General features: G+C 35.9%; 1 protein-coding gene across 4 annotated transcripts in view; it reads left to right on the forward strand.

Moving 5' to 3' along the window:
• SEMA3A (semaphorin 3A) overlaps window positions 1-26344 on the forward strand; it is a 691723-nt gene that overhangs the window by 218180 nt on the left and 447199 nt on the right. For 2 of the 4 annotated variants that reach the window (XM_054692483.1, XM_054692485.1), the window contains exon 3: window positions 8463-8526. The exons of the other annotated variants lie outside the window; for them this stretch is intronic. The gene's annotated coding sequence lies outside the window, so the exon portion shown is untranslated. The remainder of the gene's footprint in view (window positions 1-8462; window positions 8527-26344) is intronic. 4 annotated transcript variants of the gene reach the window in all.

The raw sequence follows: 26344 nt of genomic DNA on the forward strand, positions 1-26344 counted from the left end.
TCAGTTGTTACATTTCAGCCAACTCCAAAACCATCACATCATTCTATATAGAGAATAGGTTCATGTGAAATAAGTTGAGCTTATTAATGGGTATTCATAAAGGATAAGCTATTTAAAGGCCGGTTCTCTTGTCTCAATAAGGGTTAAAAAGGGGGAAATTCAGCCACACTCCTCTTATTGCCTTATTCTTGGGGTTGCCATTATGAGCCAGGACTTTACACACTGCCTCCTCGTCTCAACTGTTTCTTCCAAGCCATTCACAAACAGCTTTTTTTTTTTTTTTTTTTTTTAATTGCTTAAGAGAATGGGACAATGACCCTGGGGCAATCTGGGGGCATCCTAGCTTCCTTTTGCCTGGACCACATCTCTCCAACTTATAGTGTGATCTCTCAATATGTATCAATCCTCCAGAATAAAAAAATTGTAAGAGTATAAATAAGACTGCATTAGGTGTGAAGAAAGAGCACTGCTTCAGATAACAGGCATTTAAAGAGGGCACTAATTCACAATCATTTGAGATCTCTGATCATTTTGAAAATCTAAGTAAAATATGGAGTCTCTTACAGGAAACTGTATACTTGTAAACAATAAAAATGAAATTTCAGATAGTTCATACATATACAATAGCAATCCAGATTAAGACTCTGAACCCACTGATATGTTCAGTGTAATAAACTATTCCTGAGAAACTTTAATATGTACAGTGACCATTAGTCCTCAGCTTTGCCTCACATTATCTGGATGTATTTAAACATGTTGCCTTCTTTTCCATCAAAGGACATAGCAGATACTTTTCATACATGAGATGTAATGGGATCATTACCACATTGATCATTAGGATAACTGAACCTAATTCCAGTTCAACTGTAATTAACTTATCAGAATATATAGTTTTATTACTTTTCTGATCAATAGTTTATCAATAATTATGAAGTTTAGATCAGATTTTCTGTGAGTTCTCTAAATCCATCCCAGCTTGGCAATTATATAACTAGGTATGCTTTGCAAGAAGAAGTGCCTACTCCTAGAAACTGCTGTGATAACATACTTTGGAAGAGGTGTGAACATATACTCCTAAAACATATACAGTCTTTTAAATGAGTGAAACTTCAATAAAAATAATTTCATAAAAAAGGAGAAGTTGAACTGTGAGAAATAAGAGAAAGTCGCAGTTGACAAAAGCATAGAAATGGTAGAATTATCTGAAATTGAACAGCTGGCTTTTAAAAAATTAAAAATCATTAGTTTATATTTTCATAAGTTCATTTATGTCTCTGTTTATATCTACACATTATTTTGTTTCTCAATATTTATTTCATAATGTAATTGCAACCTTCCTTTTATCTGAACTCACTATTTTTATATGCCTTAGTTTTTGAGATATACTACCTTTTATATGTTTAGTGACAAATATAGAAAATGTCTTGGAAACTGAGTAAATATAGTAAATTGTATCATTTGATCTTTAAGATTTGTAGGGAAGATGAACATCATCTTTTCAATTCGTATTTATTTAGGAGAACAGAACATCCTAGACAAGAAGAGTCAGAAACTTAATTGAAACTGTCTGGTTCAAATCCCTTCTCTTCCCCTCACAAACTCTATGATCTTGAGTCTTCTCCTCAGTTAATTGGACAAGGAAATAATAGTGTTTACTTTGCATGATATTGGGAGATTTAGCCTGAGATGCATATACCCTATTAAAGCATTAACCCTCTAGAAGTAGTCTACAGATTTCAACTGTTACTATAGAATTGATTTTTTGGTGTTTATGCAAAAGATATTCTTTAATGAGAGATCTAAGAATATTCACAATATTATTTTAACTCTGAATGATAGAAAAACTCTAATATCTGCATTCATTTTTCTTTTTATAAAAGGAAGTCCAAAATAACTAATGTAGGGTGTTCTGTGGAACCAGGGACTGAGACGTGTGTTATGTTATTCTCAGCTTCAGTATTCATGGCATTTTGCAAGAAGGCTGCTCTGGCTCTGGTTACCATGTCCACATCCCCTCTACATGTATAGAGGAAGGGGCAGTGAAGGACATCTTATTCAGTGAGGTCATTCTTCTGCTTATAGCCTCTGGGTCACAACTTAACTGCAGAGCTATGCCAGGTGCCCAGTGCCTAAGTGAAAACTGGAGCTCCACTTCTAAGGAAATAAGACAATGTATATTCAGTAACAATTAGTCATCTTGCCACAAACACTAGATGGACCATTTCTAAATAATAAGAATGGTTGTTCAATATTACTCTGTTATCTGGTGATACATAAGAGCAGCCTTCAGTTCTCTCAATGGTCATTAATCCCTTTAATTACTTAATAACTTGGTGAACTTTTGTACTATACCTTCCCATTAGTCCCCTCATTTATTATGTATAACTGAAGCTTTTCATCTCTTCAGGAAAAGTTCTTTAAATCTCTCATCTTATTTAGATACTTCTCTGTAATTCAATATCTTCCATATCATACTCTAATCTGAGCACTTATGACACTGTAATCATCAGTTACATGCCTATATTCCTTATTAGAATATTCCTTGAGGGCAAGCACTACATCTGACATGTTTTTGTAACCTCAGCCCCAGCACATTCCTGGAACATAGTACATTCAATCACTGCTTGTTGAAAAAAAAAAAATGAATGGAGTATGTGAAGTAATTTATGTGCAGCAGCCCAGAGAACACTGGCAATTGTTTGATACATGTAAATTAGAATTAAGCTATCAGGTTTGTCACATAGACTAGTTTATCCTCGTAATGGAACAGGTCTCTGAATGATTGCTCTAATGTAATGTAACCAAAAGAATATGTAGATTAAAACCACCCCTGCCTCCCAGGTCAGGAAGTAAGGAAGATGAGAATCCTGTGCCATGATTTCAGCTTAACCTGTACAAACAGTCATGTGAAAAACTCTGGCCTGTCTTTTTGTAGCTGAGAGAGCACAAAACAAACCTCTTGGTTTTCAGTCCCTTTCTTACTTTAGAGCCCAAAATGTCCATTGCGAACTCTGATAAAGGACAGGAACTGACACTGTTCTGACCTGACTGCCAGAATGAAGCATTGCCTCACAGAGTGGGGCCTCTGCTGCACATTGTGAGGCAGTTAGAAACATATTTTTCTAACTCTTTGTATTCAAATTGTATTATTTCTGAGAACATGTGTTAGTCTTTGGGAGGGGTGTGTGTGTGTGTTGGTTTTACCATTCTCCCCTAAACAAGACTTTTCTTGGGTACACAATTTGCATTCTTGATGGTGTGCAAGGAAACTTAGACATGATTGGGACTGCACTTCCAGGTCACACTCACTGAATGCTGCACTAGTGACACTGACTATCTAGTCTCAGGAAAGCAACATGTACAAAGTGCTCTGATAAAACTCATGTCATATGCACGCTTCTGTGCTCAGTTGACCCTTTATCTCATAAGCTGTGAGCCTGGTCCTCAGTCTACCTGGTCTCTTGCTTTGTGTTAACCTGTGTTAGTCTCACTTAATCCTACCTGTGCTCTCCTCTAAAGGCCCGTGCTTTGTATCCATCTCTAAACTACTGCAACCTTAAAAATGTCCCAGCCCTATCATGACCCCGACTTCTACACTCTCTCTGTCCTTAACTCTTCCTTCTAGAACTGCTGCTTATTTTCCACTCCATGTGTCCTTCCCCTGTTACAGCCAATGAAAGAGGGTTTCCTTTTCTCCACATCTTTGCCAGCATTTGTTATTTCTGGTCTTTTTGCTATAGGCCTTTCTGCTGGTGGGAGGTGGTATCTCATTGTGGTTTTGATTTGAATTTCCTGAGGATAGTGATAATGGACATTTTGTCACATGCAGGTTGGCTAACCGTATGTCTCCTTGGGAGAAGTGCCTGTTCAGCTCTTCTGCCCATTTTTTCTTTGGGTTATTTGTTCTCTTTTTCTTGAGTTGTGTGAGTTGTTTGTAGATCTTCAGTATCAGACCCTATCAGATATTTTCTTCATTCAGTAGGGTATCTTTTTATTTTAATAGGGTATCTTTTTTATTTTATTTTATTTTATTTTAGGGCATCTATTTTATGTATTTTAGTTTATTTCACTGAACAGAAACTTTTACTTTGGTGTAGTCCCAGTTTGTATTTTCTTTCATTTTCCTTGCTACTGGAGATAAAACCACCAGGTATCTTTTAAAAGTAAACTTCTTTGTGCAGATACTTAGTGATAATCAATCCTGTCACCATTCTAAATGCTTCCCTGTACTAGAGAGGAGAAAAATCTGGGGATGACATTTCCCAGACTCCCTTGCCTGTAGGGATCTGGTTTAGATCCAGTAAAAAGTATCTTCATGTATAATTTGAAAGACAAAGAAGAGAAAGACTTTGTCCTCTGAGAGCATTTGCAAACTGGACCTTAGGAATACTTTATAGCAGCCTTAGGATTCACCAAGGGCTTTCTGAGACACCTCTATTCTAGGTAGTAGTTTATCCATTCCAGCTTCCCCCTTGCTATTGTAATCCAGATTTCTTCAAAGGGATCTGACTTTCATTCTTCTAGTTCCTCCCCCTTTTTAAACCTCAATGTTAACTTCCTCAGCGTTCTGAATGCCTAAAATATCCTTGATTTTCCTGAAGAAAAGAAAAAAAAACTACTTAAGTAAAAATTGTACAGGTGCTACATAAGCATATAAATGGAGTGACACATATTTCACTAACATTTGGGAAATGCCATTCCGAAAATAAGAAAGATAACAGACAAAGCTTTGGATAGTGGTTGGATTTCTGTGTGGATTGGATTTTAGAATCTATCCTAGTCAAGCACACTTGGAACTAGAACAAAGAACAAAATTTCAAATGACTACAAGGGACAGAATGTAGCCCAATAATTAAAACCAATGGAGAATAGCAGTTCTATGACAAACCAAAAATTTCATTCTTCCTTTGAAGGAGGCATCATTGCACATTCTCTGCTAATTATTTTTATGTAGAAATATAGAATGTGGATTTCTAAATTTTTCAATTTATCAGAAGTCAAAATTCTTTGTTTTATATAGAATCTCCAAACATATTTATTTGGCAATGAGTTCAAGCCACTTCTGATCATTATGTTTCTCCCTACAATACAGTCATTTTTTTCTACTGATAGTTCGCCAATGGCCATTTCTGATCTCTGGTCTAGACTCAGTGATTGCAACATGGAGCAATATACCACTAGAGGGAGGGAAATGTCTTTAGTCTAAATCAACTCTGGTAAAAAAGGCTGAAATGGTTGAATGGAAATACAAAGAAAGTAGTATTTTCACAATGGGGTACACAAACGCAAGATCAAGAGAGCTTAATTCTAAAATGAGGTGTCATTGTAAGAGACCAGATCCCTCTATAACTTTAATGATGGGTTGCATTCCTGCCTGAACTTTAGAAACAGACATTTTACATAATCTCTATATTTTTATCATTCTAAGTTTTTATCCCTTGAGTTGCCTGAAGTATGATACACTTCTGTGGGCCAGAGAGATGGTGTGGAGAATAAATGTGCAAGGAGGGGAGCTAAATGTGGTCTAATCCATGATGACATCAACCTCATACTGTGTGAGTCAAGAAGACTCATGAAGAAGGTTTAGCGAAAACCAGCAGCAAGGCCAGCAGTGAGTCCCTGCTAGAATCTCTAGCATTGGAGTCAAATACAGAGGCTTCCTGTGGATCCAACAGGAAGGTAATTAAATAAATCCTTCCAGTACCATAGAAGAAAGTAATCCTTAAAAAGAAAAAGAGGACATAGGCATTGCATAATCAACAATGGTAAAAGAAACATTGTGTGATGGATTATTACAATGAAATAAAACCTTATTTTGTGTGGTAATATTGACAGATATATTGAATAGCTTAGGATACTGTAAGAAAGATTTGCAGTGAGAGAGATTAACTATACAAAGAGACAATGACCAGAACATATATGAGAAATGATCTCAGACCACAACCAAATAAATTAGATCTATTAGGAAGAAAGGTTATACTTTATATTGTTTGGTTAGGAAAGTTTTCTCTAAGGCCTTAACTTTTAAATTGAGAATTTAATTAGCTAAGTAGATATTTCCTGAGGCACGGGTGGGAGAAGAACCTGGGCAAAGCAAAGGCTGTTATTGAATCTGTGAGAAAAGCAAGCATTTGGACATTTGTAGGGATAGAAAACCAGGTTGGCTTAAGTAGAATGAAAGGAAAAATTGATCTGAGGGAGATAGAATATTTGTTTTATTTAGGAACTATAGAAAACACATGTTTAGGAAGGGCCATATTGAAATCAGGTTTGTGTTTTACATTTTGTTTTATTTATTTTTATTTTTTTTTAATTTTATATAATTCTTACATCATTTTTCATCTTTGCACAATGTATGCATTTTCATTTTGGTTATATTCCCCATACAACTGCACCCCCCTTATTTTGACTCTAGTCCTTCCTCTTCCCGCCTCTTCCCCACTCCCCCGTAGTGTGTCTCTGGTTTATAGTTGCTTGTTGATTTTGATTATTACATTGTATTGATTAGTCTTTTTCCTAGTCTCTTATTTAGGTTTTCTAAATTCCTGCTATGAGTGAGACCATCTGGTATTTTTCTTTTTCTGATTTATTTCGCTGAGCATGATCCCCTCCAGCTCCATCCATGTAGCTGCAAACTGCATGTGTTTATCTTTTTTGATTGCTGAGTAATATTCCATTGTGTATATGTACCACATCTTCTTGATCCAGTCATCTATTTTTGGGCATTTGGGTTGTTTTCATAGCTTAGCTATTGTAAACAGTGCTGCTATAAACATAGGGGTGCAGGTGCCCTTTGGAATTACTGTTTCTGTGTCATTTGGGTAAATACCTAGGAGTGGAATTGCTGGATCATATGGAAGCTCTATCTTTAGTAGGTTGAAGACTCTCCACACAGCTTTCCATAGTGGTTGGACCAGTTTGCACTCCCACCAGCAGTGCAGGAGAGTTCCCAAATAGCCAAAGCTCCCCTGAAAAAAAAAAGAAGGGAATGGAGGCATCACACTCCCAGACTTCAAACTATACTACAAAGCCATAATCATCAAAACTGCATGGTATTGGAACAAGAACAGACACACAGACCAATGGAATTGAATAGAAAATCCAGAAATAAACCCACAGATTTATGGTCAACTAATCTTTGACAAAGGAGCAAAGAATATGCACTGGAGCAAAGAAAGTTTGTACAATTTTGTTTTATTTTAAGACTAGATTATAAGCGGGGGACTAGGAGGCACTAATTGATGTTCTATTGTCCAGGCAAGAAATGACAGTAGTGTAGACTGAGGGAAAATTTAAGGAAGATTTTGAAGTTTAATCATCCATCAGAATATTGTGATGGAGGGCAAAGAGAGGGTGAAAGAGGACATTTTGATGTATGTCTCTCAAACTTCTGATTCGGGCCATACCATTCAGACTAAAAGGAGAAGAAATGATGGAAAATGACAAGTTCAAGAATGGACTGGGATATCATATAGTCAAAACTTAGACACCAAAGCAGAGAACTGGTTTTATATGACCCAAACAAATAAAAATGAAGTGTTCATCAACATGTATTTGTCAAAATCATGAAATGCATAGGGCCTCCCTGGTGGCGCAGTGGTTGAGCGCTGGGTTGCGAAGCTGCCTGCAGCCTCTGCGGCACCGGTTCGATCCCCGGCTGCTCCCCAGCCACCGGAGGAGTGTCCCACATGGCGCACAGACCCCTCCTGCCGCCCGCTGCTCCCCTCAGCAGTGTACTTCGGTCCTTCTGTCTGCTCTGCTCCCTACTCTGGCTCTGGTGAATTCTCTCACCCTCCCATGCTTCTGACTGTACCCAGTGCATGTATAAACAAAACAAACAAACAAACAAATAAATCAATAAAACATGCCTCTATTAAAAAAAATTTAAAAAAATCATGAAATGCATAGCTTACTTATTTTAGTAGTCTTTAAATTGGCATGTTGGCTTCTTACTTTCCAAAGCCTACCTTTTTAAGAAGATTTTTTAAATTTATTTATGCATACAAGAATTGGGTGTAGGCCAGAGGTACAGGGGGTGAGAGGATTTACCAGAGACAGAGTGGGGAGCAGAATAGGCAGATCTACTGAAATACACTGCTGAGGGGAGCAGCAGGAAAGATGGGAGAGGTCTGCTGTGCCATGTGGGTTAGCTACCTGGCTGGGTATCCAACTCATGTTGCAGTAGTTGGCAATAGCTTAATAGTGCTGAGATTTAACCCCTTGCACCACCAGGGAGGCCCCAAAGCCTGTTTTTTCAAAGTTGTATTTTTTTAAATCCACTTATCAAAATTCTAGTAATACACATGTTACTGATTGAACATTCTAAATAAATGATTCATTAGTACTATGGTAAATTACCAATCTTTTACAAAAGAATATTTCAGTTTATAATTGTGAATGGGTATAAGGTGTCATTTGTATTAAGATGTTAAAACCTCTTTATTTCAAAATTTAACCCATAGATTACAGAGATTATAGCCTTCAGTTCATGAATATTCCAGGACACAGATTACTGCACCCAAATAGGTAAGCACTTTTATCCTTTCTATGCACAACTCATGTGAGACTCTATGTGCTTTTCTGTCAAAGGAAGTATGCTTTAGTCATATAAATATTTGTTTGATTTTTTTCTAATAATTGTAGGATCCATAGAGTCTTAAATTAATCATAGTTTGTCTTTTTTTTTCCTAGTCCAAGCAAAGTTGTCAGACGAACACATTACTGATTTAGTTTATAGCCAGCAAATCTCAAGTGTAATTCCTATCTTCTTGTTTGACAACATTCATTGACCTATAAACCTCATCAGTTTACATGCATTATTGTATCACTTTATATAAGATGCAAGCAGTATTCTAAAACCTCCTTGCTAGAAGCAAATATAACTATTTTCCAAATACAGAAATCATTTTTAAACTTTTTCTTCTATGGGTGCATTGCTGATGGGAGAATTATGGTGACCACATCTGAAAGGAGAAATCATATATTGCCCAAAAATTAACATACGAAAAAAGTACATTTAAAAATTAAAAAATAAAATTTAAAAAAAATATTTGTTATCCTCAAATGAATCATTTGGATTCCTTTTTTATAGTGGAATGATGTTTCTACTAGCTTCACATATTTCTACTAGCTTCACCTCCTTCCAGGTCTCTCGCAGTGTTCACTTTACCTGTTATCATCCTGAAATGCTTGCTTTTTTCTCTTTGTATTTGTTATGTTAGTTTTTACACCTATATACTTTTTCATTTCCACATGAAAGATCTAGAGACCACACAGAGCTAACATTTTTCTGCATTGGTATTCCTTTTAATCTTTACCTTGAGCTCATATCAAAGCTGTAATTGTTTGCTAGCCAGCAAAATCTAATGGCTCCCTCTGGTCAAAAGCTGTCAACAGCAATCTATCCAGCAGTGGGGGCATTGCCTGAAATAGAAAAGCATCACATATGGTCATATTCCTTGGTGAGCTACAAACAAGGCAGGGCTTAACATTTTCAAATATAAAACCATTACTAACCACACATAACAAGATGGGGGCACTAACATATAATTGATAAATGCAGTCTGGCATCTCATTACTAAAGAATACCACTTTTTGGTCCATTACTGTCTTATAGGTGAGAAATCAGACTAACCATTTATACTGTTTTCTCTTTCATTTATTTAGCAATATGGCAGTAAGTCTGTTTCTTAGATGTTAGATCATGATTTATTAGGTGCCTAAAAGTAAACCCATCCTCCACAATGTATAAAGAAAACAGGCCTCAAATGATCAGTCCAGATTTCCTGCTAACTTATAAAGACTGTTAAATTCATTAGGGAATCCAACAAAGGAAAACACTGTAATATTAAAAAAAAAATTCTCCCCGAAAGCATTAAAGCGTTATTTAGGAAATTCTGAGATAGGTGATTTGTCTAACATTCGTGTTATCCCAATCATGTTGTGTAATGCTTGTGACAAAGTCCAATATAATGATGCTAAACATCAAACCATCTATTTAGCCTCATGCCGAGTCTCCCATCCAAACTAATTAGAATTCTTGTCTTCTTAAAGCATTGGCATTCTTGGTGTTCCAATTGTTTTACCACTTGTGCTCCAGCCTTTTGGGTATTTCTAAGTCAGTGTGCACAGCATGCTGCTAACTTTACTTGCCTCTTTCTTTCTTTCTTTCTTTTTTTTTTTAAGATTTATTTATTTATACAACCATTGGGCACAGTCAGAAGCGTGGAAGGGTGAGAGAATTCACCAGGGCCACAGCGGGGAGCAGAACAGGCAGACTGAAGTACACTGCTGAGGGGAGCAGCAGGCGTGGCAGGAGAGGTCTGCGAGCCATGTGGGACCCTCGCAGGCGACCGGGGATTGAACTGGCACTGCAGAGGCTGCGGGCAGCTTTGCAGCCCAGCGCTCAACTGCTGTGCCACCAGGGGAGGCCCAACTTGCCTCTTTTTCCCTTCTGCTTGCTCACCTCAATTCCAGAATTCTTTGAGTAATTGTTCAAAAGGAAGCTCAAGAAAGAGTTGTTATTATCTCAGTTTGGAGGTCTCCAAATTTAAGCAGACTCAAACCAAACTATTAACTAAATAGTTTTCGTACATTTCATAGTCACCTCTCTTCCAGCCAGCTTTATGTAATGTATAATGCATGATGGAGCATGGACTATTCTCAAGTTAGAGGTAAAATTCCCTCATCCACATAAGCTATACTGGGCTTGGTGCAGTATGCAAGACATGTGACAATCTAAATAAATCTGAAAGAATGACTATCTAGGTATAGACTTTAGGTAATACATTGGAGGAGAAATGAAATAGTCTTAGGTCAGATAAGATAGGAACTATTAGTCATTTCTTTGCATTTAACATCATGAACAACGGGATTCTATGTAAAAAGAGAGGAGTTACACTGCCCTGCGGTGTATTTTAAGGAGCATAATAAAACAAGGCTTTCAAAATCCCTGTCAAAAAAGCACATGGTGTGTGTTTTTATAATTTTCTTTCTAATTAAAAAGGCTCCATGTATTGTTAGTAGCAAATTCATCTCCCAATATAAATTTTTAGACTACTCATGAAGTGCTGCCATGTCTTCTGTGGCAGTTTCACTTCAGAGATGATTATAACCAACTGATGACAAGTCTTACTGGAATTTGGTATTAGTTTAATCACACTAATTCATCTCATAGCTGAACTGAAAATGAGGGAAGTGTTTAGTTTAAATTCAAACACATGAGAATGGCTATGGTTAAGTGAAAGCATGACAACGTATTTTGTATTTTGTCTACTTTCGTGACACATAACTCTAAGGTTCAGTGAACTGGTAGTATGTTTTGCTCATTATAACATCTCCAAACATTTCTAAGATGTCTAGGGTTTGGCAAGCTCCAAAATTATCTTGCCAAGAATATTTTCCATTAGTATTTACACCCATATGTATTTTTGAGGAAACAGTCTGAGTGTTTCAGATTAAATAGAGCTATTAAATGTACAAATGGCCCCCTGAATAGCCAGTGATAAGTCACTCAATTTATTTTTATGGGAAAAATGAAAACTCATATTTGCCAATGAACCAAAAATTTCAAAGATTTGAAAGTTTTCTAAACTGTAAATCAAACTATTACTAAATCCTATATCTGAATGAAATCCATTCTTGCCATGCACAGCATTCATTCAATTTTCTGTTCATTTTGCCATCTCTGATTTATATTTCATCTTCAACCACAGTTTTCTGTATTGAGATAATATTGGTTTACAAACCTGTATGTTTCTGGTGTGTAGTTTTTCACCTCAACTATATGAATCATACCACACGAGCAACAAAGTCAGTCATCATCCACTATCAACCAATCCACCCACTCTACTTATTCCACGCACTTCTAGTAATCACATTTCTGTGGTGAGAAACTAAGGGTTTGTTTACTTTTGTTTTGTTTTGTTTGGTTGGTTGCTTTGCTTCTTTATATTCCACAACTGAGTGAAATCAGATGGATTTGTGTTTCTCCTTCTGACTTATTTCCCTTAGTACAATTCCCGTAAGTACAATCCATGTTGCAATTTACAGGATTTCGTATTTTTTTTTTTTGGATATGGCTGAATAGTATTCCAGAGTGTATATATATTTTTTCTTTATCCAATAATCCTTCATTGGGCATTTGGGTTGTTTCCATACATTGGCTAGTGTGAATAGTGTTGAAATAAATATAAAGGTACATATATATTTTCAAATTCAAAAAATTTGTGTGCTTTTATTTTCTTTGGATAAATACTGAAAATTGGAAATACTGGATAATATGGTAGATCTATTTTTAATTATATGAGGAACCTCCACAATGTTTTGCATAATGGCTGCACTACCCCAACATTTTAAGTGCTTTCACAGTGTATGTCATTTTACTACCAATGCCTCTCCAATTTCTTTTTATTTTAAGTAATCTTGGTCGTAATAGTAATTATTCATAAAGGGCACAATTCAGCTTGCCAAAAGGGTACCGAAAATTAGGTAGGATTGTATGTGATCTTCCCTTAGGCATGAGTATATGATATGTTAAGTGGTAGATTCAATATAATTCATAAAAATGTGTAAGTGGGCCAAATATAGTATACTTTACAGAGTAGGTTAAGGCATGAACCTCATACATTAAAGCACTAATCTTTCTATATCAATACTGAAGACAATAATCACTAAGTTTCTTTTCATCTATCTCATACTTCATGAGATCTACTTACCACTGTTGTAAAAGCTAAGTGCCAGGTCTCAGTGAAGGGTCTGACCCTTTAAACTTAAGAATGTTTTCATGTGGACAGTCTGCTGTTTGGATCAAATAATGTTCATCTAAGGAACATCAGATTCCAGATGACTAATTTTAGAGTCTTTTGAGAAAGATCAGCCCAGCTTCCAGAAGATCAAGGAGACAGAATGTGGAAAATTTTGAAGTGTTAGCTGCTCGATTTTCTTGGAACTTTATAGCAACTCTTCTGTTACATTCTGTTTATTTTGAGAAGTACATAGCTGTGTTCAAACTGAGAAGTATGTTCTCCTGGAAAACATGCATTCTGAGGGAGACAGAGGCATGAACCATGTTAAGGGATTCGTTTTCCGGTCCAAGTCTCAACTTTCATTAACTTCTTCAAAATTTATTTGCCTGAGAATATACTTGCAGTCAGAATGCTGTGTCATTTCTCTTCCTGACCATCTGGCCCCTCACCCTCTCCCACTTACCCTCACACATCTTGAGTCTTGCTCTGGTGAATTTGACCTTATACATACAAATCCCCAGTGTATATAACAAAGGATAAAATGAAACAAACCATTGCCTGAAAAACAGCCTTTAACTTTAGACACTTGTAAGAAAGCTAAGGCATTTAATAGATCTTGCTAAAGTCTATTTTTAGATTTCCCAGAAGTTAAGAATGTGGTTAACTTTGGTGATTGGCTAACAAATGCTTCTACAATTCAAGTGGTTGCCAATGTTGGTTTTCAACAGAATTGAAGGAGGACCTAATTGAGTTGTCCTCTAACAAATAATTAAAAGTAATTTTGGTAAAAGATCATAATGCAATTTGGCATACACACAGAAGGAGTTTAAATAATTAAATTATATATCTTAGTGAGAATTCCATACATTCTCACTATATTTTTTTTTGAAATAAGAATTATGTTGCTCATTGCTGACACTTATAAAAATGAAAAAAGGAGTAAATTAAGACTGAATTCTGGATGATTCTGTTACAGGGCAACCCTGCTCTAAAACGGGTTGGCTGACTCTGGGTTCTCACCCACATGCTTAAAAGGGACTTACTCTGCTGGCACACACAAAAGGTTAATAAAAGGTTTATTTACAAGGGAAGGGAATGAGAAAATGTACAACTCAGGGAGAAAAGAGATAAATTCTTAAATGTGTCCTACCTGTTCCACCAACCTGGGATCTGAAATGACCCGCCGAGACCAAACCTGCCTGGCAAGAGCACGAGCCAAGTGCCGAAGACCCCACTAACATGGCTAGTTTTATTTACAAACAGAGAAAATGGCTGCTTAACTCTGCCCTTAGAGCCTCTCAACTTCCCTTTGGGGATCATGGGATTCATAGTTCCCAGTGTCTTGATGGAGTGGGAGTGGCATCCACAAAGCCTGTATGGAATTTTCTCATGACATCCTTTCCCCCTAACAATTCTAGAAACAAGTCATATTAATTCATGTATACATAAAATAGTGAATGGGAAATCCAACATCTCATTAAAAGATGAGTAAAATTCTGTTTAAGAATTATTTTTTTTAAAAATCGGTTATTATAGTTTGCTAGTTATAATTTGAGTAAGACCAACTATAGAAAATATTTTTTAAACTTAAATTTACAATCTTTTTCAACATGTATGTATACACATTCTGTTGAATATAGTTCTATCCTTCCATTTTCTTTGCTTGCCTGGCTTTAAGGGAACAAGTAAAAAGAAAAAGAAAAATCATTTGAATGATACACATGCTATGGAAATGTCTATTGATAGGATATTTGGAATGATTAGGATCAGATAGTTTAAACACTTGCTTAATTATATTAGTATGTTTTTAAAAGTAAAAGGAGGTGAATATACAAAGTATTAATAGTTGAAAGGCAAGGAAATGGTCTATATAGTTAACTTTATAAATACCTTTTTAGTTTTTTAAATCTTCTGATCCCTGTGTTATTTTTATAGAAGATATTGATCAATTTTAGACATAATCATTTCTAAATTATGTTATTAAAATTTGAAGATAAAAATATCAACAGATAGATCTTCGATATTACCAAATGTAGTGGATAATTTTAGGATCACTAATGGTAGGTCAGCCAGATATCATGAAAATTCTTCTGTGATGTGGTAATTTCATTGATTATTCTAGTAAATGAGATTGTATTAGAATTCATTGAGCTTTCATATGAAACAATAATTTTCATATTCAAACTTACTGTTTCCTGAAAATATGGCAGGAAAAGGGTTATGCTAAAAGACATTAAAAGGGTTATGCTAAAAAACAAGCAATAAAGAATCAGAAGGTAGGACATCCACTTCAATGAGTCAGTGTTATTTAGAATGGTCCCCTTTAATAGAAAATTAGGAAGCAGCCGAAATTGATATCATAAATTTGGTAGAAGACAAAAATGGCATCTCAAAAAAGTGAGAAAAAGACACAACTTTTTAATAAGTGAGATTGTGTAATTAGAGCACTGTAGAAAAAAATAAATTTAGATCCAGTCCTCACATTTTATATCAGGATAATTTCTGAATGAACTAAAGGCATAAAATTAAAAAAAAATATATACAAGTGATAGGAGAAGACATAATTGAAATTCACTATAAATGGAGAATGGAGAAAATTATTCAAACTGTGAATTAACTTATGGAGAATATAATGACAAACATTGGTTAATCTGTTTAGACAAAAATGTAAAAAATGCAAAAAATATCCCAACATTGAAAAGTATGGGGAAAATTGATAAAATGGAAAGAAAAACTGGATTTATACAATAGTTAAAAGGTAGTTTACTAAATGTTTAAATATCTAAAAATAAAAATGTTATAGAAAAATGGGCAAAATATGCAGACAATGCAAAGACAATAAAAATATAAATGCTCTTAAATTATGATATGTTCTGCTTTGTTCATAATAAAAAAAAAATCTGCAAATTAGAACTACCCCAGGATGCCATTTCTCACATATTGGATTGGCTAAAATCCAAAATTGGGGCAATATCCTCTGTGGGTGAGGATGAATAATACACTCTCCTTCACTGATAATGAAAATGCAAAATGAGAAAACCACATTGGAAGGAAATTTACTAACATTCACCATTATTTGTGCGTTGGTCCCGTGAACCAGTGATCCTGTTTCCAAGAACATAGTCCATATAGACATTGACAAAAAATGTGGAAAATAAGACAGTCTGTGTAAGGCTAATTATATATAATTCAACTGACTTGTTGAAGCAATATCTGAATGATAAACAGTGGGGGGAACTGTAGATCAGTGTGGACTATGACTTGGTTAAAGACAAACTGTAATACAACAAATGGCAAATGGCAAAAGTAATCCATCATAAAGTACTGGGGAGTTTTTTCTCTGCATGTATTGTTAAGTAAAGAGAGCTATGTGGAGAAAAATAGTTAAATATGCAGTTGTTTATAAATGAGAGAGAGATAGTATATATAACATGTTGGGTATAAATGCCAATATGTTAAAATATAAGGGGCATACACTTACTGTTAATACATACATATGTATATAATTTTTGTTTAAAGCTGGAAAAATAACTTTAAAATTAGAAAACATAAGTATAATTATGGAAATAGGGAAGACTAGGATGAAAAAGACAGAAATAAAGTTAGGCTTCCCTGAACACACTTAGTTTTGTAAACATTATTTTAGAACCATGTAGATATTCTGCAGAATGGTTAAGCAAAACTTATTTAAAATAAGAAAAAAGGATTCCTAAAACTTGAAAACAAATAGAAACAAATGAAATTATGCATTGAATTGACATATTGAAACATGAGTGAAATTATGACCAAGTGCCTCTAAAACATAGTAATTTGCATCACTATGCTTAAAAGACAAAAATAAACTGCTTTCAGTATTTATTTTGTTAATAATTGTAATTATACTCTTAGTCTGACAGATGAAAATACACATACAAGCATACATAAAATAACGGTATACATACATATTAGAAATGTATACATAAACATATGCATATATTCACATATGTTTATATATACTATTATGGTATGTTTTTTGAAAGTGCTTTGGTTGTAGGGATAGAACTATATTTTTATGGATGACAGTATTAAAACTGAGATTTGCTTGAAATAATTGTTTTGTTTGGGTAAAGCAAATATGTCTTCAGGAGTCTGCATGAAACAAGATTTGCTTGAGTTAATAATTATTAAACTTAGCTGATGAAACATGGAGGATTATCCTATATTCCTATTTTATAAATGTTATGTGTTTGGTAATAAAAAGTTTTAAAAACACTGGTAAGTAGGCCAAAGTGATAGATTAAAACTGATTTAAGAATCATCAAATAAAAACTAAAAGATGCTAAAGAATCTTGTATACCAGAAGCAATGTTTCATCTGGAATTCTCATTTGAACAATTGTGGGGTCAATTAAGATAATTTAATCTGTGTATCAAAGTTAAAAAATATAACAAATGGAATAAATGGAGATAAATGCTCATGAAAAATAGATCACAAGAGTATGTACATAACATTTCATTTTAGGAAAACATATTTACATGTAGAGAAATATTTGGCTGTCAATATACTAGACATGCTTTGGATAGGGAGAATATTAATTTTGTTGTTGCATTTATTTTTGGATTTTATGCAATGGTTAATGCTTCAATAAGAATACAAGGTTATTTTATTTAAAAAGCAAAACATATTTGCTTTTCTACCCTAGAAGCAGTCATATTTCACCTATATCTGAATGTGAACATGATTATAATCATAAAAAATAGTATCCTTTTATATATGAGAATGTTAATTCTCTGGATTTTCTTTAAGAAAGTAATTTAAAATGAATAATATAAATCTAATTAAATTATCACTAAAATATTTATCACTTTTCTATTACACTTTTAAATATCTAACATTTTTCATACCACTATTTAAAGATTGATTTTCCTGAAGTTAGTTTACTTCTACCATTTGCCACTTAAAGCTATCATTGCCTTACAATACACAATTGCTCCTGTGGAGGAGAGCTAGTGATAAAGATGGGATTTTATTTCTGTCAAAAATATATATTTTTTATTTTTTTATGTAAGTGGAAAAAGAATGCCATCATTGCTAATTGATTTTTAAGTATTTTTCTTAATTGTTACTAAACAAACATAATCAGAATTCCAGATTACATATTACGTTACTACACCAGCAAAGTGTTAACCGTAGTTTGTCCTGTAAATTATAAAGTAAATGACAAAGTATATGAATACTTGATGGAAATTTTACAGGGACATAAGTACTAAGAAGGGCATGTCTTTTGGTTGGGGAGAATATAATCTCTTTCCTGTAATTCCTTCTTTCAATGTTTTTCCTTTATTAATAATATTTGCTGTTTTTTTTTTTTTCCCACACAGTGTTTTCCCTCTTTTTCGTAGCCTTTTTCCTGAGTTTTTCCTTCAAATTATAGCCAAAATTGAAAACATGGGTACTTTCACTATATATGATAGTAACTAATATTCACAGAAATACAATTTTAAAAAGAATTTTAAATGCTAATCCTATGCCAGACTGAAAATATATCTTCAGTCAAAAAGAGTAATAATCCTTTCCTATCCCATTTCTCACCCTGGTAAACAACAGCTCTTGGTTCTTTCAGGACTGGAAAAATTCCTTGTCAGCAGTTATAACTTGGGGATATGTTTTTGGAAACTCATTTTACCTAGGAGCTTGTTTGACAAACCATTAGGTTTGGGTATTGTGATTAAGATGAAAGTCAGCTTGGCCATAACTCTTTAATAGAGACTTTAAGAATCCAGGTTCACTACTTACTACACTGTTCTAAAATGGAGTGTGTATCCTTTATAAGAATCATATCTTGGAGAAAAGTGTGATCCTTATAAAAAATGAAGCAAGTGATTTTAATCAAGGGACTACAAAAAAGGGGAAGCTATAATCTGCTCCCCCTTTTCACTGTGACCCCATCTGTTGTAAATGAATAAAAGCACAAATTGGGTTTTATGCTGAACACTTTAAAGTCAGTAGTGGTTTAAGGTTATAAGCAAATGAAAACCAGAAGGAGACATGGAAGTTAAGTGAACCTATGTACTTGAAGATACTTTTCTATCAGGTAATTATAGTGAGAATAAAGCTGGCAGGGTAGAGAAGGGTTGTGCCGGCATGGCATTTCCACTTTGTACTTTGGAGTCAGTCTGTGAAGAAATCTTGTGCCTAGGCCAAATGAAAACTAGATGGTGACTTAAAAAAATTAGAAAGTTCAATTTATTTCTCTTAATTGCTGTTTTATTCTTTGCTTGAAAAATCATCAAATTTCCCATTTTATGAAATTTTAGCAAATATCTGCACCACAACTCTCTTGAAATCACTTTGTGAAATAATTACATTTAGACACCATGTTGCTGCTGTTCTTTTTCACCACTTCTTGATCCAGAATACAAGATAGTAACTCTACACATTTAATAATTATTTCTGAAATTGTACTGGGGAGAGAAATGGAAAGGTCAGAGAACCACAGAAAGGCCCTATTTAGGGTTTCACCCAACATTACACTTGTGTTCTGACCTCTCTAACATGGTTGGGTGAGGTAGTAGATGATGACGTGAAATAGGAGGCATGAGGATTGATTAGCATGGCATTGAGGAACCCAGGAACACTAAAGGGAATGCATTGAAGGACACTGTCCCCTCAGCCTGAAAGCGACGCTGCAAATCTCCACACTTTGAAGGGCTCCATCTATTTGATATCCATCTCCTTTGTTAAGTCTTCGCGACTATACCCATTTAAGCTTAGCTCTACCACTACGCCCCCAGACCATCTTCTTAGGGGATACATGCTCTGTAAAAACAGCCTGGCTCAGAATGAACATTTCCCAAATCAAGTGATGGCTGAGCTGGATTGAGTTTATCTTATACATTCTGCCTAGTTTGGTGCTTGATTGCAATTACCGTGTTTCATCTCATTTGGGATAGAAGAAATTGGCCCATGTAGTAACTTTGGCTCTCATTGTTTTACTTGTTTTCTGCCAAAAGTGAAAGAAGCAGGGGTTCTAGTTTCAGAAGGTAAACTAGGATCTGGTTACTAAATTTGGACCTATGCTTTGTTCCTACTCATTAACCATAAAGAAAAACAAATGTACTCACTTTGTATCAGAAAGATTCCTGTAGCTTCACAGTCCTTAAAGGAGTGCCTGTCAAATACATTAAATAATTTTAATAATTAGAGTGAGAGAGAGAGAGAGGGTAGGAGGGAATGCCAAACACTTTATTCCTGGAGTTAAACATAGAGGTTCAGTTCTACTGTGGTCTCTCCCTGCTTCCCTTGGACATTTAGTATCTTCTTTCTCCTAGCACCAGGTCTCAACCCCTCTCCAGTGGCCAGATTCTGCCCGTTGCCTTCCTTGGCTCCTTTCTTATCTGTGACTGATTTCTGGATCACCTGAGAGGAAAGGAGTCTGAAGGCTGCATGATAGCTCAAATCTATGAATATAACAGCACCTGCTTTTTGATGGTAACACTTATAAACAAGTGAATGATAAAATCAGTAGAGAGTATGACAAGACCTTGAAAGAAATTAAAGCAGAACAAGGCATTCACAGGTGCCTGCCTCAAGATCAGGTGAACCCTACATGAGACCAACCAAGAAGCCTCATATCTACCTGCAGAATTTCAGTCGAGCTCAGGACGAGCCACGCTCTGAAGGAGAGGAAAATCCAGCATGTTTGATGACTAAGAAGAAGGGTAATAATGGCTAACACCCAGTGAGAAGGGGAATGAGTGGTAAGAGATGAGGTGAGGAAGATAGCTGGAGGTTATATCACCTAGAGACATAGTGAAATATTGAGTTTTATCCCAAAATTAGGGAGTTGAAATGGGTAAATCAAAATGGTATGATATTTTTTCAAGTCATCACTATGTGGAAACTATATTAAGGAGTAACGGGTCAGAATGATTAGAGGACTTTTGCAACAAATTATGGAAAAGACAATAACTTGAAACATAGTTGTGATAAGAGTAGAAGCAAAGTCAGTGGAATGAGTTCTAGATATATTTTGGAGACAGTTATAGTCCAGAACCAGAAATTTAAAATTGTTAGAGTGCCAGGGTTTATAACTTGTGTCACAAGAAACTGACGTATATATCAGAATGCTAATATTTTTAAGAAGGAGATAGCTTTAATCTTACTGATCAATATAGTCTGTCTTGGTATGAAAACAACATGGGAAGCAAAAACTAATTATTTACTTTTGTTAGTGGAAGTTAGTTTCGTGCATATATAGATTCTACCAGCCTTTGACTCACCTTTTAAAATATCATTGAAAGGCTCAGAAGTCCATTTTGATAGGCTGTAAAACATTCCATTTGATTTGGGTATCAGTCCTTTGAAATAGAACATAATTTTCTCCTTTGACCCATTTATAACAGATGTCATCATGACCCTATTATATCTCAATTCTTAGAATATAATATTCTCATTATAGACATGTCCCATAGAGCATAATATTTTAATAAGCAAACATCTATGTCTTACTTAACATTTTCACCTGAAAATAATATTGGAGAGATAGTTTTTATTCCTCTCAATAAAGCATGGTAAACAATAACAACAAAAGATTTTTGAAATATGTCGTAAGTTACATTTAAAATATTAATAGGGGGGCCTCCCCAGTGGCGCAGCGGTTGAGCGCTGGGTTGCGAAGCTGCCTGCAGTCTCTGCAGCGCCGGTTTGATCCCCGGCTGCTGGGCAAGGGTCCCACATGGCGCGCAGACCTCTCCTGCCACCCGCTGCTCCCCTCAGCAGTGTACTTCGTCAGTCTGCCTGTTCTACTCTCCGCTCTGGCTCTGGTGAATTCTCTCACCCTCCCGTGCCTCTGACTGTACCCAGTGCTTGTATAAATAAATAGATAAATAAATAAATAAATCTTTAAAAAAAAAATAAAATATTAATAGGTTGAAACTCAGAATCTCATGAGGATGTCTTGAAGAATATTCTGAGAGTTATTAAAGGGAATATTGCTGGAATACAAGGAAACTGTCTTTTAATAAGTTTATTAATTAGGTATTCAGTATCCTATGTGTTAGTATATTTCTTTCCTAACTACCTTATCTGTTATAGCAATAAGATATTGGAAGAGGTTTTGGGCCTAACAAATAGCCCATATACAATTTCCCTATTTTAAAATAATAAAATAATACTCCTGCAGTAGGATGGAAATAGCCCCAAATATAAAAGGTTCTAATGGCTTAAATCTGTAAATGTTACATTATTTGGAAAAAGGAACTTTGCAGATGTCATTGAATAAAGCGTTTCAGATGAACAGATTTTCCTAGATTATCTGGGCAAATCCTAAATTCAGTCATATGTATCCTTACAAGAGGGAGGCAGAAAGAACTTATACACACGAGAGCATGGCTGACAGTCACCAGAAACTGGAAGGGGCAAGAAGCAAGTTCTTCCCTGGAGCCTCTAGAAGGCATGTGACCTTGTGCTGGCACAGTAATATTGATTTAGCCCTGTATTACTAATTTCAAACTTCTGGTATCCAGAAGTGTGAAAGAATATATTTCTATTGTTTTGAGCCACTCGGTTTGTGATAATTTATTACAACAGCCCCAGAAACTAATAAATGTCTCCGGTAAGTATTGTATCATACACACACACACACACACACACACACATAAATTCCTTTATAAGTATTTATTCATGATTTTATATATGTATTTATATATGTGGTTTTAAAATTTATTTATTTATGCATGAAAGAGCTGGGGTGTAGCCCAGACGTATGGGAGGGAGTTGAGAGGATTCACCAGAGAGAGAGAATGGGGAGCAGAACAGGTGGATCTTCTGTGATACACTGCTGAGGAGAAATTAAACTGAGGAGAGCAGTAGGAGAAAAAGGAGAGGTCTGCTGTGCCATGTGGGTCAGCTCCCTGGCTGGGGATGGAACTCGGGCTGCAGTGGCTGGTGATAGCTTGATAGTGCTGAGGCTTAACCCCTTGTGCCAATAGGGAGGCTCATATATATATATTTTTTTTAAAGATTTATTTATTTATTCATACAAGCACTGGGTACAGTCAGAAGCACAGGAGGGCGAGAGAATTCACCAGAGCCAGAGTGGGGAACAGAACAGGCAAACTGACAAAACACACTGCTGAGCAGCGGGCAGCAGGAGAGGTCTGCGCGCCATGTGGGACCCTCGCCCAGGGGTCGGGGATCGAACCGGCGCTGCAGAGGCTGCGGGCAGCTTTGCAGCCCAGCACTCAACCGCTGCGCCACCAGGGTAGGCCCCACATATAATTGTTTTTTATATACTGTTTATGTGATGAACTTTTTTTTTTTTTTTTTTTTTTTTTGATAGAGGCATGCTTTATTTATTTGTTTGCTGGTTTGTTTGTTTGTTTTGTTTATACATGCACTGGGTACAGTCAGAAGCGCGGGAGGGTGAAAGAATTCACCAGAGCCAGAGCAGGGAGCAGAGCAGGCAGAAGGACCGAAGTACACTGCTGAGGGGAGCAGCGGGCGGCAGGAGAGGTCTGCGCGCCATGTGGGACCCTCCTCCGGTGGCCGGGGAGCAGCCGGGGATCGAACCGGCACCGCAGAGGCCGCGGGCAGCTTCGCAACCCAGCGCTCAACCGCTGCGCCACCGGGGAGGCCCTATGTGATGAACTTTAACCACACTATTTTTGCCTTCAAAAATGAACCAAGTTTGGGGCCTCCCTGGTGGTGCAAGGGGTTAAGCACTGCACTATGAAGCAATCACAGCCACTGCAGCATAAGTTCAGTCCCTGGCCAGCCAGAGAGCAACCCACATGGCAAAGCAGACCTCTTCTGTCTCGCTCGCTGCTCCCCTCAGCAGCGCATTTCAGGCAGTCTGCCTGTTCTGTTCCCCACCCTGTCTCTAGTGAATCCTCTCACCCCTCACCCCACATCTCTGGCCTGTACCCCAGCAGCTCTTGTATGCATAAATAAATAAATCTTTAAAAAAATGAACCAAGGTTACTACTCTCTCCTGATGTGAGTACTTGATATGTGTGTCTGTGTTAATCTATCCATCTATTTATCTATCTACCTATTTATCTTTACATATATGGGGTATTTTTTTTTTTGAAAAATAAGGTATTTTGAAAAAGAAATTTAGTTACTAATTATTAATAATTTAACAATAATAATTCACCCATAGTACTGATCAAGTTTTGTAACAAAGCACTAAAGATAGACTAGCCCCATCTTGCTGAAATGTAATGTTAAAGTAATCTTTTCCAACAGTTATAAACAAGACTCTTAAACAGTATAAAATGAGTGCATATTAAAATATTCTTCATGGCTCAGTGTTGCCGCCATAACCTCATGGCTAACTTTCGTCCTTCTTCAGGTTTACTGGTTTGGTATATATTTTAAATTCAACTCTGCCTCCCATTTGGTTTTAACTTGTCCATATGTAGGCCCTGTTCGTGACTGCCCTCATTCTGGTGATTTCTCACAGAATCCTTGCTAGCTGTTAAGTAACCTTTCTCTCTGGTGCAGAGCAATTGTGTCTCAATCAAACAAATCTGTGTTACTATGGACAGGATTCATTTGCATTCCTCGCAGTAAAGAATCATTTATAGTGTTATCAATTTTTACTGGCAAACCTCACCCTCACAGAACTGTAAACTAGCTTCTCAATAGAATGTCACACCCCTGTAGAATTAGATAATCTCTGGAGGATCAAGTAGACAACACCCAACCCTTCATGGAAAGGATACTCTGTAATCCTTTAGTAAATAGTCTCAAGCAGTATTGATTTATTGTGCTGCCACCTCTGATTAAATATTGACTCTGGGTATCACCACTCACTCCTGTCACCATTCCTGGTCTATTTGTTTTTGGCTGATTATGCTGACACACCCACATTAGTGAAAGAGACGTAGGATTCTGTGTCTCAAAATGCCAATCCAGCCTTTTACTGGATCCAGACCGAATATATCCTTTCTGGCCCCAATTCAGGGAACTATAGTATTCCTTACTGTAACTGACCTCTTTCCAAGATAATAGGCAATAGGAAAATCCTACTCCCATGTAATGTGATATTGAACATGACAAAGCAGTCAGCGATGGTACAGGGTTCTGCAGTGGCATCAGCAGTATAGCATAGCAGCAAGCTTATTTGGGGGTAGTCAGCATGAGATGCATTAGTTGCAGAACCCTCCATTATTAGTGGGCCCCCTTGAGTCCCATAGCTATTAGGAAGTGACAAAGGAAGCCAAGGTTAATTTTTTGGATGACAGGGAAGCAGAGCTAAACTCCTCGCAGATGGAGTACTATGCTGAAATACCATAGGTGACTTTGTGTCATGGCTATAATGTAGGACCAGAATGTGTATTATGCACTAAAGGAAATGAAGATAATTAAATAATATTTCCAAGAAGAGGGTACTTTGTCAATAATGAGTCCCCTAACTAACATATAAGCACAATAAGAACAAAATTGATTTATATATCCTAGTGAGTAACAGTATTAATATTCAAGCTGACATTTTAGGAGATGTTGGGCGGGTTATGTAATCTTTCCTTGCTACACTTATGTCACTGTTAAAAGTGGACATTTGGGAAAAAAAAGTGGACATTTGTTCATAGGATTAGTTGTCCTGGATGTGGAAAAAGAATCTAGACTATTGTAAATCAACGATGCTAATCACTGTTGCTATCAAATCTACTCTTCCACCTTTTCCTACTACACTACAATAAATATTTCATTATCACATGTTATTTAGTATTAATCACACTGAAATAATGGAATTATCGTTGCAGAATGAAACCTAATAAGGCTACCCAAGCAATTTAATCATATGTGTCTTATCAGAAATAAGTTGTCAGAGCTATTTTAAAAAAAGTAAGACTTTGCTATGACATTTTAAAATAGCAAAGAAATGACAAAATTCTTAACATAAAAAAGGTCATATTAATGGAAGAGACACCTTTATATAAACAACCAGTAATATTAAGAAGTTTGTTGAAAATCATACTTGATTTTCTACCAGAAACACTTAAAAAATTCCCCTCCTTGAAGCATAATAAATAATAGATGGCTATAATCGGAGTTACCTAATTCCTAGAATACCAATGAGTTCTAAATCCTAGAATGATTCTTTAGAAATGGGTTATTTTATTAGTTCTTTACCTTTTCTTCCAGTTTCTCTAATCTAATGACTGAATACTGTCACTCAGGGCAGGAGTAATGTATTAAGGAATGAAATATATGTAAAGGTTGTTAAAGGAATTAGACCATCTAGTAGTAGTTTTAATGAATATTAGGTGGTATTTGAGAATGTTCATCATCTGGTTCTAACCCATTAGGAATGACCTAGTTTTGTTTGTCCCCCTTGTCCTTCTGTTCCACTCACTTTTGTCTCACATGGGTTTATGCTCACAACACTGGCAAAAAAACCCCTTCATTTTATACTTTTCATTCCACCTATGTGGAAAATTTTTCTGAATTTGAGCTCCGATATTTGCCATATTTTGATGTTAAATACAAAGTCTCACCATTTAGTGTTATAAATGGGTTTCTACTTTTAAAAAACTTTCTGAGCTGCCTCTGACTTGTATGTGCAAATTTGTCATTGATGCTGGTATAATAAATTCAGAAATTTAATT

Source organism: Talpa occidentalis, unplaced genomic scaffold, assembly GCF_014898055.3.
Source record: "Talpa occidentalis isolate TD23 unplaced genomic scaffold, MPIMG_talOcc4v2.1, whole genome shotgun sequence".
Lineage (NCBI taxonomy): Eukaryota > Metazoa > Chordata > Mammalia > Eulipotyphla > Talpidae > Talpa > Talpa occidentalis.